Source organism: Passer domesticus, chromosome 2 (assembly GCF_036417665.1).
Source record: "Passer domesticus isolate bPasDom1 chromosome 2, bPasDom1.hap1, whole genome shotgun sequence".
Classification (NCBI taxonomy): domain Eukaryota; kingdom Metazoa; phylum Chordata; class Aves; order Passeriformes; family Passeridae; genus Passer; species Passer domesticus.
In genome coordinates, this window is record NC_087475.1 from 81,773,746 (window position 1) to 81,787,711 (window position 13,966).

A 13,966-nucleotide genomic window follows, 5' to 3' on the forward strand; every position below is an offset into this window, starting at 1 on the left:
GAGCTGAAACCTGTAGAGACAGACTGGAACAATATGCAGTTGTGTTCTCTGGGAGTACATAGTGCAGAGACCTGGTAGATTCTGCTAAAAAAATCACTGTACTGGCTGGCTATATGGTTACAAAAGCAGAGTATGAGGTTGATTATTAGTGGCAGCCTTTTCCTTCCAATGGGAGTAAATGCTTTTGGATTGCCTGAATTGAACGTTCTTCTTCAAGAAGACTGTGGAGATAAATGTTCATGTGTGATTGCTTTCTTTGGACTCATAACTGATACTTTATTCCTACTGAGTTATAGCTAGTGCTGTGGAGAAATTGAGATGTTTTAAAGCTAGCTGATACTCTGAGGGCACAGCCAGGTCCAGTTCTTTGGGTTTGTGGGGTGTTTTATTTTGGTTTTTTAATTTACTTATATGTATGCTGAGCTAGGAGTCACAGGAGAGCCGACACTTAAATTCCATCCAAAATCAATTTTGTGCTGTAAATCTAGAAATGAATCTCACTTAAGGGAAGCTGCCTCTGTATAGCTTGGTGAAGCAATCATTGCACTTTTGCACTTTCATTCATTTGCACTTAAGCAGTGCAAACCAGAGAAATCGCTTATGTGTTATTTATAACACATCATTTACATATAATGTGTTAATGGAGGTAGTGCTTTTAAGACTGTCCTCTGTCTGTATAGCGCATGAAGATAACTTGATATGGAATGCTGAAAAATTACATGCATATATGAATTTATGCAGAATGATTTAGTCAGAAGTTATTTACATTTTTTTATTACATTAGTATTCAGACCATAAATTTCAAGAACTGTTTTAAGTCTTGGGTAACTCTTTCCACTCCTTTTGCCCTAGTATAGCTATAGAGCTGGTCTGTACCAGTGAGCACATCTTATTTAAATATTAATCGTAAAACATTATGTTTCTAATTTCTCACTGTCCATCTCAGTCAAAATTAATATGATGGTAATAATTTGATCATTATTAGTAAATGCACAGTTTGGAAAGTGGAACTTTAGATTTAGTCTTCTTGTACTAGGACGCTGCTAAAACAATAGATTTTGTGGCTTTAATTTTTAGAAATAATGTCATCAGAAATATTTGACTTGGTTCAGATGAGAGTTTTTGTTAGAGAAGAGACTGCTGAGACAGACTGACTGGGTGAGGTCATAAGATGAAGTTGAATTGGATGTCAGATTTCTTGCATGAATTGAGAATTTCATCCAGTATTTAAAATGGTATAGTATGATAATGCATGTTATGTAAAATTATTTTTGCAGACGAACCTCTAGAGCTAGGAGCTATGGAAAGTCTCTTGTTGTGAGTTTGCATTTTCTTAGTGAATATAAATAAGTGATAATATGCAGTATATATTTTCAATATGTAATTGTAGTTGTTAAATTACAGTTTGTATAAGTTTTACAACCATGTATTAAATAGCTAACATTAAAATTAGCAATTTCCACTCATGCACAATGCATGATGTATTTTAGGTAATACTAGACCAGGCAATTTCTGTTCATGCTCAGTGTTTTACACTTTTAAGTATGGTGGTATCCTTCAGCATAACAGCATATCCTTCAAGATCACATATATATTCTATTGCAAGATATGAAGTTACCACTGAGTTGCCACAAGCGTATTTTGCTACAACATTAACTGTACTGTAGAAAGGCTGTCATTGGGTAAATGACTTTCACAGCATAATGAGGATTCTAAGTGTCTAGATCTATGACAATCTTTTTACCCAGACTAAGCAAGGGACACATTTCCGCATGTCCTTCTAGGTCAGAGAATATGGTGTGGGCTGATGTCCTGCTAAGAAGGCTTTTTTGTTGCTTAGTATGATGCTAGCCATAGGACAATGCTTGTAGAATGTGTAGGTAAAAGCTTAACTCGGTCATTTTTCCACTCCCATCTGACCTACTTGTAGTTCCCAAGCAAGCTGGAACACTAGTGCTGCTTCTTTTGTGGAATGATCATAATCCCTGGGTTATTTTTCTGGGTTGGTGATGGGGTGAATGGCTTAGATCCACAGTAAGAAATTCATGAAAGGTGTGTGTGGCTTCAATATTGGAGGTGCACTGCAGCAATGAGTTTAGCAATGACTGCAGCAGAGCTGCAGGGGAGGACTGCCGTCTTCTTCCTGGTGCTGCTGTCCTGCTTAGAGTCATAGACTACTTTGGTTGGAAGGGACCTCTGAAGGCCACCTAGTCCAACCCCCCACTGCAGTAATGAGGGACATCTTCAAGTAGATCAGATTGCTCAGAACCCCATCCAACTCAGGGATGTTGAATGTTTCCAGGAGCAGGGCATCTGCCAGATGTCTGGGCAACCTGTTCCAGTGTTGTGGCATTCACATTCTCGGAATATGATTTCTTCGCCCAGGGTTTTTCTCCTGGGAAAGGTGAAACACAGTGAGAGAGCCTCAGAGAAAAGAAAAACAATTCTTATCTCATTTGTTTCTCCTGTGTTGTGCTCGTGTGGAATGTGTGCTGTGTCGGGACTCTTTCCAGAGTCATGAATTTTCACTGTTATCTTTTTAACATTCAGTAAGTGTCCTTTCTGTATTTTTTAGTATAATATAGTATAGTATTCTTTAATATAATATAATATAGTATAATAAAGTAATAAATTAACCTTCTAATAAAATAAAATCCTTTCATCCTCTCTCCTTTGTTGGGGGTGCCTTGCATTTACAATACAGTGTGTCGCCGTCCTCATTGTAAAAGATTTCTTCCTTATCTCTAGTCTAAATCTACCCTCTTTCAGTATAAAATCATTACCCTATGTCTTATTGCAACAGGTCATACTGAAAAGTCTGTCTCCAGGCCCTATGTGATGTTCTGTTCACACTGGTGAAATGTCTCACTGTGCCTAGAACATGCTTAAGAGACAAAAAATGACCATTGCAGACATATCTTTATACTCCTAAATAATATATAAGCTTAGGTAGAAAGGAGGGGATGAGTCAGCATGAAGGAGTTGTGGACATATTTTACTAGTCCCTTCCCTTTTTGAGGTTGTGTAATATTTACAGTTTAGCTCAGTTTCTTACATAACACCAGGGTGGAGGGACACACAGGGAGGCTGTGTGAAGGCACTGAACTCACTCCCATTCCACTCTGGCAAATCTCCATGTGTTTTGCTCAGAGCCAGAGAGAGCTCTGAATTGTAACCAAGTGAGCATAAAAAGGCTTTAATATTTTTGCACCCTGCCTTTGGGTGCTTAATGTTGATAAGGTCCCCTTGAGCCTTCTGTTCTCCGAGCTGGGCAGTCACAGCTCTCTCAAACATTCTTTGTGGGAGATGTGTTCTAGTCCCATCATTATCTTCATGGCCTTTGTCTGGACTCTCTTGTCTTTCTTGTAGTGAAGAACCCAGCAATGGAGACAGGTCTCGAAGCATGGCTGAATAAAGGAGGATCACCTACCTCAACCCTCTGGTAGTGTCACTTATGTGTTCTGAAGTTCAGATGCTTAGAAATACCAGTTTTCTCTCATAAGTGGTGTGATTTCCATTTCTGAAGTGTATTTCTACTGCTTTTTGTTCACTAATGACTTTGTACTCTCTAGCATGTCTCCTTGTCTTTGGGAAGTCTGTGAAAGGTAATGAAGAGCTGGCCCAACATTTGGAATTCCTGCAAGTGACCTGCTGGACACTAGGTAGTGCATAGTCGGCCATTCACTTCATAGTGTCTTCATTGCTCTATTGTTCTGATTTCATTTCCACAAAAAAAAAAAAAAAAAAACAACTTTCTTTTTATCATGTTTTATGACAGTTTTTTTCACTGTTTTTTTTTTTTTTGCACAACTTTACATATCTGTTACTCTGCTGTGTAAGACAGTGTGAGTCATGTTCTCAGTCCTGTATGCCCTCATGTCCAATTTATTTATTTTAGGTAGGGTATTATTGCTTAGAATTGAATTTGAGCAGAGCACAGTCCCAAGATATTTTCATCTGTAGTGACGACAATTACGTTCTGTATATAATTACTTCAGCTGAGTGTTTGTAAATGGACAAATTATTTTTGTGTGTTTTCCCCTTGATGGATTCTTTTAAAGAGATTTGTCTTTCAGATCAAGTGCAACATATGGTCTGGAGATCAGACCATCCAGAGAAACATGCTCTGCTTCCTGAGACTGACATTTCTTTACCCTTTTTGGAGGAAAGTGTGGAACTTGTCTGCTGTGGAATGCAATTTAAATGTAATTGTCTAAATCAATCTTTAGAGATCTTGAAGTCTTTTTTTTTCTTTCTTGTTTTTTACATTTTGGGGAGTGTTCATTTCCTTCAACATCATTCTGGTTGCTCTTCGTTTTAACCTGTAGGAAGAAGTAGAGACTAAGGCTTGCAGTTTACAGTGGCATTGTTTTTTTTCCATCTCCATCATGCATTTTCCCCCTGGTGTTGAGTTCCCTCACTTTTCAGACACTTATGTGTTACTGGTGATTTTCAGCAGCATGAATCCGTGACTGCATGCTTTCTTTTTTTTTTTTTTCAGCTTGCTAATGAATGACATTGGAAGCAGAGTCCTATTTAGAATATAAGTTAGTATCTTAAGTCACTTTTTCTACTGTGTTTCCGTAATTTCTTGCATTAGCAAGCAGTGATTAGTAGTAAGCCTCATAGAAATAGCTTTGTGTTTCACAGATTTTAAGTGCTTCAGAAGAAGTCCTGAATCTCTTATGAGGTCTCTGCTGAATCCACTACAGAGTCAAAGCACAAACTCTCATGAGCTGTAGTTTAGACCACTTGGCTATCAAAAGACTGGTGTCTACTCCCAGCAGCTCATGAAGCTTGGTAACTTGTTATTTCAGCAGTGTTGATTTTCTTGTGCCAAAGGAAGGTAGGAAACAATTACATCACTTCAATTAGAATTTAGACTGTAACAGACCTTGAAATAAGGATGAGAATAAGATGTGAATCCTTCTAAATTTGGGAATGGCTTAGATCTGAGGTTTGCTTTGGGTAAATTCTGTTTTGCAACAAACATCCATAATTGCAGCATCAAATAATCTGTTATTCCAAAGTTTTGGAATGACAGTTTTGGCATGACAGTTTTGGCTGTCATGCCACTGGCAGCTGTCATGCCCCTGTTTCTTCCTTGGAGCTAAAGTCTGAATATCCTGAAGTTTCCTTTGTTGCCTTTTTTTTTTTAAGTTGACACATGCATGTATCTAAAGATATTCCTGTTGTTATTTAAACAGAGGTAGCTTGCATAAACACTTGCTGAGCTTTTCCTGTGTCTGTATAAGACGTTCCCTGCATATCCACTGATTAGTAGCTTCATGAGATAGAGTTAAAAGAGAGAGGTGGCTCAGAAGTGGCACATAGAAAGCAAAAAATCAAAACAAGCTGAAACAAAGATCCCAGCCTTGAGACTCCAGGGCTTTATGAAATATGTGCTTTATTAATAAGGTAGGAGATTGCTTCTTCAGACCCTCTGAAGAGTTTTGGCTCTTCATTTAATGTCTAGATCCCAGATCTGGTAACAGCTAAGCAGTGATCAACTACTGGCAACAAGAGGTTTCTTTGAAACTAGAAATTTTTTCCCATGTCAGAGTGTGCTCTGATCCCCCCATACTTTAGTGCTGTATTTAATCTGCTTTTAAATCCCATTGAAGTAGAAACTGGAGGAGTCTGGTAATAAAAAGCTCCAAGAAGTTCTGCCCTTTTTCTGGTTCTCCATATTTTTGAGCAGATGGTTAATTTGAAGCAGACCACATCAGGAGGATTTGTAGTGCAACATCTTCCTTCCTTTCCTTCCACATACAGTTCTGTATGAGTAAGAAAACTCCAGAGGGAGGATGGTATGTGTGCATTTTTTAACAAGTCAAAACTGAGTTTTTAGGACAGGATAAGTTTGCATATGCAGATACTCAGATCCACTCAAATGCAAATGTATACGAATACTCACTCGTTTAATATCCAAATAGTAGAGTAATATTATCCCAGGCAGAGAAACTCTTAAATCCATTAACTATCTCAGGGTAAATAGAAGAATTACCTGGGAGGTTTCTGAATGTACATGTCAAGTTATGTACTGAACTAAAATCTCAGAGCTATTACTTAATCATAGATTTTTTACCTTTAAGGGTTTTGTTTAGGTTTGTTTGGTTTTGGGTTTTTTTTGTAGATTGAGTTTTCCTTATTACCTCTGCATCTCCATTAAAGTCTGTTTGGTATCTGGATTTAGACATGATGGGATTACAAGGTGGTGGCCCTGATCTGTACATTTTATGTTTTTGAGCCTGATTCCTTGTCAGAAAAATCTCAGCAAATTTTATACCCAGTATAAACAACATCAGAAGTAGTACATTTGCTTTTGTAAAATAAAACCAGTGTTTTGTAGACCCAGAGTTGTCTTTATCCCTGTGTAATTCAGGGTTCATTTAAAATCAGTGAAGATCTTAACAGTCTAGCAGTGAAGTTTTAGCTCTAAGCTTCTTTAAGCCTAAAATTTTGTACTGAATAAGGAGATGATGGAGAAACATGTGCCCTGCACTGTAAACTTGAGAAATAAACTGTCCACAACAGGAAAAGCCTAGGGGCCAAATTCTGAAATACTTCATTAAAAAAATGGAAAAATTGTTGGAAGGTTGCCTGAGTAAAAAGTATGTAAGGACATCAAGAGCTAAGTTCATACTGTCAGATAAATACAATAAAAACAAAATCTAACATGATGACATTTGAATAAGATTTGTTAAATATCTTGTGCAAATAGTTATGAAACTTGTCTTTATGGGGTGATTTGCACAGTGTTTAGGGAAATTGTGAAGTATCTTGCTGGCAAGCTAAAGAAATCCCTAGAGCTTGTCTGCTCTTCATAGAAGAAGAATATCTAGCAGCTGTTTGATGAAGAATTTAAGTAAAACAAAAATAGAATAGATTAATATTGCAGATGTCTTTAGTACTTCCTTAGACTTGTTTGTTTGGTTTGGGGATTAATAGTTGTGGGGTCTGTATAAAAATCCTATGTAAACCCTGACTTCTATTTAAACTTTCAAATCTGACTCTTTTGGTGAGAACGGAACACAGAAATTGTTGCTAAGTTCACTAAACCCCAAGTTCTCCTTCAGCAGATAATTTAAACTGAAGGTGGCAGATCCCTCTGATCATCAGGGTTTGGGTTTTTTGATTCAATGAAAGTAAATTTGCAATACATAACAGGCATGTATGGACTTCAGCAGAGACATGTGTTTTCTCCCATCAGAGATAGTGCTTATAGTTTGGCTGCTAAGTCAGATTAGTGCAAGGTCTAGGAACTGCAGGAGAATATCAAAATAAAACAAACAAAAAAGACCAATGATCCTCCCATGCAAACAAACAACAAAAACAAAACATCAGTACAAGATTTAAGCATGAATACGGTTAACATGTGGACAAAATATTAGAGGAAATTAAATGCCTTGCCTCTTGCTGTCCTAAATTTAAGACCATCTGGCTGGTGGGGCTCTCTGCTTTAGCCTGGCAAAATACAGTGTGTGCTGGTAGGGGAGTTCAGAGGGACACAGCGGTTCCTCAAGGTGGTGGGGATCTGACTGGAAAACTTGTTGATCCTTTGGTTGTTCTTTCCATGAGTATCTCACACCACTGAAAGCCAGTTATCATGAGCCTGGAGGTGGCCCATTGTTTTTTTTTGGGGAGGATTGATGATTGGACCTTTTTGTGCGGCTGAGTTTCCTTATCCTATGTTTGTTAGCTCCATGCATTGTTGCTTGGCCATGTGTTTGTGTACCCTTGAAGGACTTGGAGAGGCAGTCTTGGGCAGAAGCATTGTTCTTCTGCTTTTTATTCCTTCAGGGACAAAGGCGTGCATCCTGAGCATCTTGAAATGTTGTGATTTGTTTTTTTTCCCCGAGACAGCAACTTGAGATGCATAAATTATATAGGCTGAATATTGCTGAGTTTGAAACATTTATTTTCTCTCTTATTCTATAAGAGACGTGTTGGACTTGATGATCCCTATGGGTTCCTTCCAGTTTGAGCATTCTATGACTCTGTGATGTGTAGCATGTCTGCTGGGGTGAAAGGGTGGTCAGCAAGTTTTTTGCCTTGGTTGAGCTGCAGAGGAAAATAAATGCTGATTAGTCTCTAAAAGTATACCTTTGTATTGAGTGCATCCATAGCAGCAATAGAGTAGCACTTGCACTATTACAGACCTGCTAGAAAACAAATTAAGAAATTCCATATTATATATTCAACAATTTATTTTGTGCCGTATTGTGTGTATTTTACAAGTATTGGTCTATTTACAATCCTAAGACAATGCTACATTAAAAATTTGCATTTTCTTGTGGTGCGAGAGTAAAATCAAGGAACAAGTAGACTTTATAGATAGGACTCTCATAGACTGAGACCTAAAGAAAAGAAAGAACACTTTTAACACTTAGAGTAATTTAATAACTGAGATTGCAGGGAGTGAATTAGCAAATGCTGAACTACAGACTCATGGGAATTAGTGGGTGTGGGTTAGTAGTTTGTGTTACAGAGGAAGTTAGACCCCAGATGACCAGAATGATCCTTCTTGGAGCTGCAGCTGCTCAGTGATGCGTCCTGCAGATTGTTATGGTGTGTTTTTTCCACTAGCTTGACTGCAGGTGTCTGGGGTTGTACAGCAAGGAGTATATGGCAATGGAAAGTGAAAAATGTTTGGGATATGTTGCTGCAGCTGCTTGCTGGGAGTTGGCTCTACTGCGGCAGGACTCTGGCTGAAGCCATGGGTATTTGAGGCATGGTGGTCTTGCCTTGATCATCCTGGCACCCCTGATACTTAAATCATGCTCCGTGGTTAGGATTTCCCCACATTCAAGATGTTATGATGTCTGCCAGTTCAGTTAGGATAGTTGTAAGGCCAAGTCTGTAAGAGGAAAAGCTTTTAACCAAAATCCAATCTGTAAAATAACATGATGCAGAAATAGAGACATTTAAAAAAATCTCCAAGTGTTTGAGGAAGAGATGTGTTTAAAAGAATAACTCCATGTAGTAACTTTATTTTCCTCTGAAATTTGCTTCTTACTGGATTCATTAGTTAAAACAGGGATAGCCCAGTGTTACAGAGTTCACCTCTTATGAGTCAGACTCAAGTCTAGCTACTATTTCTTGGCTACCTTTATATAGCATGCCTGTGTTTGTCATTACATCTCTCCATTTTCTAGTGTCAGAATGAATCATTTTAGGAATGTTTGTATCAGTTCCGTATGAAACCAGACAAGCTGCAGCTTACTGAACTTCCAAGGTTCATATTTTCTTGTCAGTTGGCAAAGTTGAAAACTTTTTATTTCTTTTTCCCTTTTTTATTTTTTTCCCCTTTGAGGAGGGAAAAATACGTTGGTTGTGTTTAGTTCTTTTTTTCTCCTCACTTCTGCCTCTTTTTCAAAACCTGCCAAGTCTCTAATGTGTTTCTCTTGGTCTCGGTAAGGGTTCATTGAGTCTGCAGCAAGGATGGACTGGTGAATCAGAGTTTGCAGTGCAGCTGGTTCACCCTGGCAGGCAGGAGCATAGAAACAGGGTCTCTGCACTGTTTGCAGTCCCTGCCAGGATATCTGCAAATCCATATTAGGATCATATCATGGCTTTTTACTCAAAGTGAAAGACTTCTTTGAAGGAGTTTCCTTTTATGTAAACAAATCCCACAATGAGCTTTTTAATTCCTCCAATCAGACACTTTGTTCTTCCAGCTGTAGTACAGATCCTCTTTGTAATTTTGGTCACTGTTCAGGCCACCTACTGCAGCACCAAATGCAGAGGTGATGTTTACTGTGGTGCAGTTTTACTTGAGAGCAATATCTCCATTGGAACTTGTAAGGAGCTTTATTTTCAGAGCCACTGTGGGTATGTAACTTCGGCATCCCTTTCATCTCCTTTCTTCTGATAACAGATATTCCTTGGTGTTATCTTGGTGCATGTATTAGCATTTCTGTGATAGTCAGTAATTAGAACTTAACACCTCTCTAAAGAGGCTTCACAGTTCTTGTGGTAGAGGTGCGCAGAAGAACTGGAAATATTTAGGAATTAACTTTGTTTTCTTACTAGCTTGCTGATGTCTCACCCCGTTCCCTGCACCCTAACACCTAAAAAGAGTGTTTTAAAATAGTGAATAGTATTTAATAACATTAAAATAACTTCAGTAAGCTCTGTCTCACTTTTTGTTCCAGACAGGATTTTTGACTACGTGATGCAGCAGTGATGTTAAATATTCAGGGCACTCTAAGCTAGAAACACAGATGTTCATAACATAGTTTTCAGTTGCTTTGTGCTGGGCTCTTGTGCACAGATTTCTCCACTGCTTATCACCGTGAGCAGATTTTTGTACTGGTGTGGAATCACTGAGTCACATGAGTTGGAAAAGATCATTAACCCAGCACTGCCATGTCCTCCACTAACCCATGTCCCTAAGCACCACATCTGCATGTCCTTTGAACATTTCCAGGGATGGTGACTCCACCACTTCCTCAGGCAGCCTGTTCCAATGCTTGACCATTGTTTTGGTAAAGAAATTTTTCCTAACACCCCATCTAAATCTCTCCTGGGGCAACTGGAGCCATTATACAGTGGGTGTAAAGTAGAACTGCTATGATCTAACAGTAATTGGTTTCCATTCATATAAAAGCAAGGCAGAGGACAACAGAGAACTGTGATCACAATATAAAATTGTAAAATAAAATATATTTCAAATATGTGTTAATCTAGTAGTGTATTATAAATTATTTAAATTATTCAGTTTATCTTGGCATAGAGATAGATAGTAGAGCTTAGGTTACTGGTGAATGTAATTAATTTAGTGGTTTATAAGAATAAAGTTCTCCAGGGATTGTTGCACAATCCCTGCATGATAACTTGCATTTGTAGTCCAAGTTAGCTTGAAGAAAAAAAGGAAAAAAATATATGGAAAGTTGATTTTTTTTTTGTCAAGATGTAGAACAACACCTGTATTCTCTAAATTTTGACTACATATAAAATCCTGTAATATTGTTGAATGTGAAAATATATACAAAAATAGGCATTGTAAACTGAGGAAAGTATTCCATCTTAATGCTAAGAACACATTTTGGTTTCTCTGAGGGTGTAAATCAGCACAGCTATATTAAATTTAACAGAATTTCTTTGGCTTCCAGATGGTTTTCAAGAAGGGCCAAATGCTGGAAGATAACCTGATAAATATAGACATTCATACCTGTAAAATATTTCACTTTTTAAAGGTATAGATCTTTGAGGTTAGAATAAGATTAACATTATGTTATTACAGTATCTGCAACACTTAATTTGTGCATAATAGCATTTTAATCAAACGAGTGCAGCAAACAAGTTTGAAACAAATTTGTAAAGAATTACTGAAAAGCACTTCTGACCTTTAGTTTAATATTGTCTACTCTCCCTTCTCATTACAGACTAGTCAACTTAGTGATTTCCCTTTTTGGAAAAGAAGGTTGATTTAAGGAAAAGGACCTAAGATAAAGTATTTTTATTTTATTTTAAGATTGATTAATCTTTATGATTTTCCACTAGACAGTGTGCTGGGTGATAAAGGAAGGGTAGGGGGCTGCATGTAGCTCTCAACGTAGTACAGTGGATTGTTTCTTAGGGCTCCCAGGTTAAAAGCAGGGTGAAATTGAAATGTCATTTGCCAAAACACAGTTTCAAAATAATTTTAACTGGCTTTGTTCACAGCTTCAGAGAGGATGTGATGCATTTCTGAGGCCATTTTGGCACACCTTCATTTCGCCAAGTCAATAACTCCAGGTACTGGTATGTGATGGGAAGGAGCTCAGCATAGTGGCCAGGGGGTCGTGGTGAACACCAAGTTGACCATGAACCCACAATGTGCTTGTGCAGCAGAGAAAGCCAACAGCTTCCTGAGCTGTATTAGGCAGGGTTGCCGGCAGATGGAGAGAGGTGACCCTTCCCCCATCAGCGATATATCTGGAGCTCTGTGCCCAGTTCTGGACTTTCCAGTACAAGGGAAACATGGATGTATTGAAGCACAAAGTGTGTCATGAGGATGAGTAAGGGACTGGAACATCTCTGGGTATGAAGAGAGTTTGAGAAAACTGAACTGAGAGAAAAGTGAAGAGAATAGAATTAGTCTCTTCAGAGGTACCCAGTGACAGGACAACACAAAGTGGTATACAGGAGGTTTCTACTGGACCTAAGAGAAACCCCAGTTTTTCTCTGAGGGTGGAGCAGAGAAAAACTGCCTGGACAGGCTGTGGAGTCTCCATCCTTGGAGACATTGGAAGCACAATGGGACACTCTCCTGGGCCACCAGCTCCTGCAGACTCTGCTCTCTCAAGGGGATCAAAGTAGCCAGTCTGCACAGGTGCATTCTGGTCTCAGCTATCATACAATTCTGTGATTTCATGAAGGTTGAATGTATAAGAGAATGTTTTCATTACACTTCATGACAGATTCCCAGTGGCCTGTTAATAAATAACACAGGAAAATTCATCCACTTGCATGATTAAACTTCTGAAAAACTGTCTTTGAATATTTTTAAGCTGCTGGAATATATTTTCCAACAGTCTGGAAAAAGCCACTGTTTAGAGTCTTAATTGTGTTTACAGAGATGAAAGAGGTAAAATAAGTGTTCTGTGTAGTAAAGATGTGTAAATACAAATTTCAGAGTTAAAATTATAGGGATGTAAGAAAGTCTTGAAAGTCAGAAGAGGCCTGTGGTGATCATCTGGTTCAACCTTCTGGTGCAAGGGCTGTGGATGAGGTTATTCAGTGTCATGTGAAGCTGAATTAGCAGGAGAAATTGTACCATTTCCCTGGCTGCCTGTTCCATGATGAAGAGCACTTTTCTTATATCCAGATGAAATTTCCTCTGAAACAACTTGTACTCCTGGTCTGGTGTCTTGTTGCCATGCATGCTGCCGAAGAGAGAGAGCACCTTCATCTTCTCTGTAGATTTTTTTTTTTTTTTAATTTATTGGTAGACAGACATCACCCCAAGGCTTTTCTTCTATGGGTTACTCAAGTGCATTCCCTTATTGACCCCTCTTTGAGTGTCAGATTATCCAATCCTCTCACTGTTTTGGTAGTCCTTTGCTGGATCTCCTACATTCTTTCTCTCCTTTAAACTGGGGGAAATTCACTCCATGTAGCCCAGATAGGCATGTTTCTTCTGGTAAGATTTAGCAGCACAAGGAGATTTTTGCAGAACTCTATGAGGATGTCTCCTAGCTAGTTATAAGTATCAAAATAGGTTTCCTAAAGTCTAAAGAGAAACAAATCTCACTTTTATTGGATAATTTTTCAGGGTAGTCCAGGAAAGAGTTAGTTATAAAGGTGATGTAAAGTATAACAGATTTGAAGGTATTCTGGCAGGAGACAAGGGGTATTCTGCTATTAACTTTGTGAAAGCAGGGAATAACAATTTTGTAGATGTGCTGAACTGGGACTATGGATAGTTGGACTAAGAAAATCAGTCCACCTCCTGTGAAACACAGAGAGCCCTGGGGCAGCCCAGAGTGAAAAACCCTACAGAAGCCTCTGGAACAAACCTTTTTGCTGCCAGTATACACCTCCCCACCTAAGAGACCACTTACTTGCTTTTTTATGGAGAATTAGTCTTGATATTTTTTCTGAAAGATGCTGCCATGAGACATAGCTAACACTGGCCTCATTGTGTGTTTGTCTGAATCCCTCCCTTGATGCTGTTTTTCTTTGGAGACTAAGACATGCTGAAATAATTGGGACTCTGGGTTTCTGTACCTCATTTTTATAGGAAAACTTTGAAGAAAATAAGGAGTTACATATAAGTCTATGTAATAGTCAGGATTTGTAAAAGGAGTGCTCTTCCCCCTCAGGAAAATGGAGTGATGAGCTGGGACTTTGTATTCCCTGTTTAGTTTTTCCAAAATGTAGATAATACTAACCCTTTAACTGTGTCTGCTGCTAAATACAGAACTGGCAGGAACTGATTCTCAGCCCTGAGGTCAGTGGCTTCACACTGCCCAGAAAA

At 38.5% G+C, this 13,966-nt stretch overlaps 1 protein-coding gene across 5 annotated transcripts in view; it reads left to right on the top strand.

Moving 5' to 3' along the window:
* The window catches only part of NOX4 (NADPH oxidase 4), a 110,867-nt gene that overhangs the window by 27,985 nt on the left and 68,916 nt on the right, over positions 1 to 13,966 (top strand). The window lies entirely within an intron of this gene.